The sequence below is a fragment of the Dermacentor silvarum genome, chromosome 7, assembly GCF_013339745.2.
Source record: "Dermacentor silvarum isolate Dsil-2018 chromosome 7, BIME_Dsil_1.4, whole genome shotgun sequence".
Lineage (NCBI taxonomy): Eukaryota > Metazoa > Arthropoda > Arachnida > Ixodida > Ixodidae > Dermacentor > Dermacentor silvarum.
In genome coordinates, this window is record NC_051160.1 from 127,563,944 (window position 1) to 127,570,443 (window position 6,500).

The window sequence follows — 6,500 nt, forward strand, 5'->3', positions numbered from 1 at the left end:
TGCGCTGGCAACCGTGAAACAGCTCTCTGGAAAATACTAAATTTGAATTTAAAGTTTACTGCGCACGGCAAGCAGTCGGTCGAAGGAAATGCCCGTTAATAACTGACGCAGTTTATAAATTGTTATTATTGTTATTTGATATTCAAAAATAGCAATATTTATAGAGAAAGTGAAAGAATGAACGGAGCAGGCTGGGCACCGGAAGGAGCACTATGCATGCCTACTCTTCAAGAACGTGGGCAAAACAACATGCACTAAGATTTTCGTGAATGGAACCTCAGCGATTTACACGCAACAACACTCAATCATTTCTGCAAACATAGGAATGTGCTAGCGTCGGTTTGTGCTTATTTTAGCTTTATGGTATATCTGGTGGATGTTTTTTTCTGAACCGCGAAATCAATTCCCTGCGTGAGGAATGCCACCGGTACGCAAAAAAGCTCATATACTGTGCTTTGCATCGTCGTTAAAGAACCATACCTTTTCAAAATTAACCCCGAGTCCATCACTAAAGGTGATCTCACAGCCGCCTTGTTTCTAAAGTAGTTTAAACATCAGAATTTGTGCCTAATTTTCACAACATTTAATGCCTGAAACTACGCTCATATTACTAAAGTGCCTTTTTATTTGTTCTTCTAATAGATTCAGGTTGTTTGTGAACTTGGCTTGAACATTATTCGCGTGCTTCATCTTTATTTATTTATTTTTATTTATTTAACAATACTGCTGATCTCACACGAGATCATAGCAGGGAGGGCACATACGTGAGTACGGTGTAAAAGATACATAAGACAGGTATGTAAAACACAACGCAATACAGTGTTACAATAATTATTCATCAAGTCAACTATAACAATATAACGGACGAAAGTACTTGGAACACAGTAAAAGTAAGTAAAACAAAACTAGGTCAGCAAAAAGAAAGGGAGCACAATTGTGACGCAAGTGCGAAATCAGAATACATAGAACGTAATACAGTTCAAAAATGTACATAATGAGGTGTAAGATTAGTGATGAACAACTATGCACGTATTATTTCCTCGACCAATGCTAGAAAATTTCCCAAAGTCTGATTGCTCGTGACTGAAGGGTCCAGTTGGTTACACTCTCTGATTGCACGATTAAAATAAGAGTATTTAAAACAGTTTGAGTTGTACCTGCGTTCAATAAGGGTATGAGGATGTTTATGACGTGTAGGTCTTATACGGGAGAAAGAGATAACTTTAGATGTGTCAATGTTTATTTCGCCATGAATTAATTGATACAAGAACTTTAGTCGGGCTAGTTTTGCTCGATTTTGTAAGGTTAGCATACCACATTGCTTTAGTAAGCTAGTTGGTGAGTCAGTTAGCTTGTATTTATTAAAGATAAACCTTAACGCCTTTCTCTGCACCACCTCTAGTCTGTCAATAAGTTCGTTAGTGAAAGGAAACCAAACAACGTTAGCGTACTCAAGGATTGGTTGAACAATCATGCGATAAGCCAACAGCTTTGTGGCGGGTGGTGCCAGGCGAAGTCGTCTTCTCAGGAAGAAGAGTCGCTTTAGTGCAGTCGATGTAATGTTTTCAACATGCGTATTCCATCGAAGATCATGGGATAACGTTAAACCCAAGTACTTATGCTCTAAAACCCTAGTCAGAGGCGTGTTATTAATGGTGTAGGTGAAGTGCGATATTCGTTTCTTTCTAGTTATTGTTAATGTTACCGATTTCTGTGCATTTAGTGTCATCTGCCACTCCTGACACCAAATAAAGACCGACTCTAGAGGATTATTTAGAATTTCATGGTCATCATTAGAATTAATTTCAGGATACAAGATGCAATCATTCGTAAAAAGACGGATATTTACTTGACACCTAGCAGGCAAGTCATTTATGTAAATAAGAAATAAAACAGGTCCCAGGACGCTACTCTGGGGTACACCGGAAGTTACAGGGGCTAAGCTAGAAGCTTCATTATTTATTTGAACGAACTGTGATCGGTTAGCGAGGTAGTTTTCAATCCAATCAACAACAGGACCGTCACCTATTGTTGAACGAATTTTTAAACTAGTTTTTTGTGGGGTACGCGGTCGAAGGCCTTTGCAAAGTCTTGTAAAATTAGGTCTATGTGTTGTCCATTGTTTATACATTGAGATATGTCGTGCGTTAGTTCTAAAAGTTGCGTGACAGTCGAAAGTCCTCTCCGGAAACCATGCTGACGCGGTGATAGTATGGATTCTTCGTCAAGGTATGTGGTTATGTGTTTTAGGACTATGTGTTCAAGAAGTTTGCATACAGTCGAAGTTAGTGAAATAGGTCTGAAATTTGACTCCTGAGAATCGCTTCCAGATTTATGAACTGGGACAACCTTGGCAATTTTCCAATCTGCAGGAAGAGTACTGGTTGTTAAAGATTTCTTAAAAATTAGGCACATATATTTAGCGCACCATTCAGCATATCTCACAAGAAATACGTTGGGTATATTGTCTGGCCCAACAGATTTTTAGTGTCAATTTTCAGTAGAAGGTTTAGTACCCCTGCTTCAGTTATATTAAGTGAGCCAATACGTGTGCGGGCGCACGGCTCTACGTTCGGAAGCCTCCCGTCATCGATATTAAATACTGATTGGAAATAAGTGTTAAATGAAGTCGCGGTGTTTCGGTTGTCGGCACTAGAAGTTGTAGGGCCGTCATGCTTCTTAGAGTTAAGATAATTCCAAGATTTCTGAGGTGCGGTCTTCAAGAAATTAGGAAGAGTATTGGCGAAGTAGTTAGCTTTAGCGTCCTTAAATTTAGATTTCATATTGAAAATGGCTTCACTCAGCCTCTGCCTAGTTGTGTGCACAGTGTTTACTTTTAGCCTTTTTCGTAGCCTATTTACTTTTCGTTTCGCCTGGATAATTTCACGTGTAATCCATGGATTAACCGTGTTTGATTTTTTGTCTTACTTGGGACGTACGTACGAGTGCAAAAAAAAATAAGATGTCTTTGAACTTACTCCACAGGACATTAATGTCTGTAGAGGCAAGCTTAGAAAATTCCTCAAACTTAGCATATTCAAAACTAAGGTGGTCGATTATACTGGCATCATCAGCATTTGAAAAGTCAAGAAAGGTCGTGCACGTTTTCGGAGTATGCGTAGAACCTTTTATGTGTATAGTGCAATATGTGAGCTTGTGGTCTGATATTCCTTCCATTATTTGAGTATCTATACGTTCGTGCGAAAAGTGATTGCTCAAGAATACCAGGTCAAGAATGTTTGATGCTTAATGATGTTTAATGCGCGTGGGCTCTGTGACAACTTGGCATAAGTTAAAATGGAGCATCATATCACAAATAAGTTCAACGGTCCATTAACTTCGACAATATTGCACCACCGTAGTCTTTTGGTAGAACAGCCGCCTTGTTTGCGGTAGGTGCCGGGTTGGGATCCCGGTGCCGCCAAAAACCAAACGGCTCTCTAATGGGTATATATATTCCCCGGTCCTTGTGGTCGGCTGCGCGCGTGGTTCTTATTTTGAAATAGAAACCTATAGATGTCTTTAGGCGTGATCTGTGGGCGCCCCTTGTCCAGCATTCGTCACGGCAGCGTGAGACACAGTAGAGCTGCCAACGGGTAGGTACCGGAGAAATTGGTACAAGTGCGCTCCCGGCCAAATGCTCGGCCATGACGGTTTCGTCATTACGGTGTCAAAATTTGCATAGAGATATACTTCCCCAACCCGACGCAATCCCCACCCAATAGTTGTTAGATAGGCCACATGGGAAATTGCCGTCATGAGAACGGTCCAGACCAGCTTTTACAAGATTTTGTTTTGTTAAGGCAGTTGTCCGACGTGGTCTGCATGGCGCAGGCTTCTTTCCCAGAACAAATCATCTATGAAGAAAGCGTCGGCCAAGGAGTCGCTTGTACCCATTTGGGTCGCAGGTGACCTTGCGGTTTTGAACACACGTCCTCCCGCAGCCGAGGCGGACAGGAAATTAGTTGGTAGCTGGCTTCTAGATATGTGTTTCATTGTCCTCGTTTTTACGCACCCTAACACTTTTTCGGTATTGCTCTGTTGAACAAAACCTTGGTAACTAGCACAGGAATATGAAAGTGTGACTTGCCATTTTACTTTGATTTATCTTTGAAACCATAATGACGACGACATGGTTCCTACGTCAGTAAATACAGGTTACCTTATTGTTGAGCGCACCTTTTAAGCGCGTGTTCCTGCGGCGAGCGTCGTCGGCGGGGTAACCAACCAAACGAGAACAGCGAAAAATAAAAGCGAACGCGGAGCGCACCCGGGGGTTGAAAGGCGCCTGGAGGAAAGCGGAGAGGAGGGTGCAGCGCAACCGAGGAGGGTATGGCTAAAGGGTGAGGAGGAAAGGTGAGTGCCGGCGAAGATAAGGCATTCATGTCGCCTGCGCAGAAACAAAGCGCTGGCGTAGGCTTCGGACCCACTGCCATGCGCTACTGCTAGATAATGTGCACCGCATGAGCCATGTGATTCCGTTTCGCGCTATCTTTCTAAACAGTAAGCGACGCAATCGGTGGAAATGCTTCGTCTGCAGCTGCTGCAGCAGCCCGAGCAAAGGCTTAGCGCCGCCGCCGAGAGCCTGAAACGCTCAGAATAAATATTTTTGCCAAAATATATATCGCAAATTTAAAACACTTAAACAGCTGCGTTTGAAATTTACATTAGGCAGTATCGTAATAGTCGGTGAACTTATTTTACAGCAGTAAAATTTCCTCTAGGCGTTCGGTGTTCATCGTTTGCTTACTTACAATTCAATGTACTATGTTTAGATCGTGTAGGAGTTACATTGCACAGAAAAGCTCTGACAGAACTAGGATGTTGTACCCACATTTCAAGGCTTTTACGGGAACCAGGATTCGATTTTGTGTCTTTTCTAACATTCCAAGTTCCAGTCATAGCTACACTGGACTGTTCGCTGTTCCATAAACGCAATGTATCAGTTTGGCCTTACAATGTGGTTTTGTGTAATTGTGGCGTGTGAAGGAGAATGGCCTGAAAATTCACACTCTTGATGTTACAGAAATAACCGCTCACGGAAATTTAATGCACTTTATACAGAAGGCTGTGCTACTTATGCAAGTGAAGTGCGTTTTCCGACATGTTTTTAGAGCTTGTGTCGCTTATAGCTGAGCTTTGCACAAAGTAGACCAAGCTATATACTGATGTATATTACGAGTAAACATTATATACAGCATGAATACATTTCACTGCAATACAGTAGTAAACTACATGTCATCCTACACGAAAAAAAAAAACGTGTAGCATGAACCGACAATAATTATACAATTGCTTGAGTTGACGTAGGGGTCTGTGTACTTGACACTTTCTCGAACTCAACGGTATCATATTAATGAACTGTGAAAGTTGGCTGGCTCCTTAGTGTGAAAACTAAACGGATAAATTTTGAATGCATTGGTACAGAGAAGTGCTTACTCTAATTTATGTATATATGCTCTCTAGCACATCCATCTACCGCGGATGTTATTTCAATGGCGCTGTTTGTGTGTGTGTGTGTGTGTGTGTGTGTGTGTGTGTGTGTGTGTGTGTGTGTGTGTGTGTGTGTGTGTGTGTGTGTGTGTGTGTGTGCGTGCGTGTGCGTGTGTGTGTGTGTGTGTGTGTGTGTGTGTGTGTGTGTGTGTGTGTGTGTGTGTGTGTGTGTGTGTGTGTGTGTGTGTGTGTGTGTCGGAATGAAAAGAACACAACGGCACTACAATTTGGGGTGCTGAAGTTAGTGTGAGGGAGAATAGCCTGAAAACGAAATCACTCCCTTGATGTTGCAGGAAAACAACCTCAGATACGGCTCTCTCGGCAACAGAAGCTGATCTTCCAGGCCATGCTTTTGCTAACTGCATCCGCTGCAAGCTGTTGCGGAGCTGGAAACACGCCATAGACGCCATATTTTATACACCACCTGCACCTACTGGTAGGGATCCACGAAGGCGGGCTAGACCCACCCCGCCATTTCTGCATGATCAAAGGAATCTGCAGTCGTAACCTTTTGTAGACAACTAGAAGAAGCTTGAGCAGCCCCTCGGTTGAAACGTCCTTGGGAACGTAGGCACAAATTACTCCAGGAGCGACTATTTCCGACCTAAAAGGGCACTCAACATTTTTTAACGGAGTAGCAAAATGTTCCGAAACTGTAGATAATGCTGCCATGAACATAAAACCCAAATATTGTTCCGCTGCATGCAGCAGTGAACCAGAACATCTTGCATATTAAATATGCAGTCCTTTCTCATGGATTTTGAGGCCACGGTTTTTTTTCTACCGTATGATGTTGCACTGGACGTGGTGTCAAATGACCGTCAGTGATTGGGCCATTGTTTATAAAAGCTGCTCTCTCGCGATTTCCTGCGGACACGCTGCGCCATGTAGTTTGATGAACCCGCGCGACGCCGGTTGGATTCCCGCCTAGCTCCACATAAATTTTCAGCGATTTCTTTTTTATTGAACAGTGGCGCATAGCTAGTGGCACATACCCAGTGACTAGT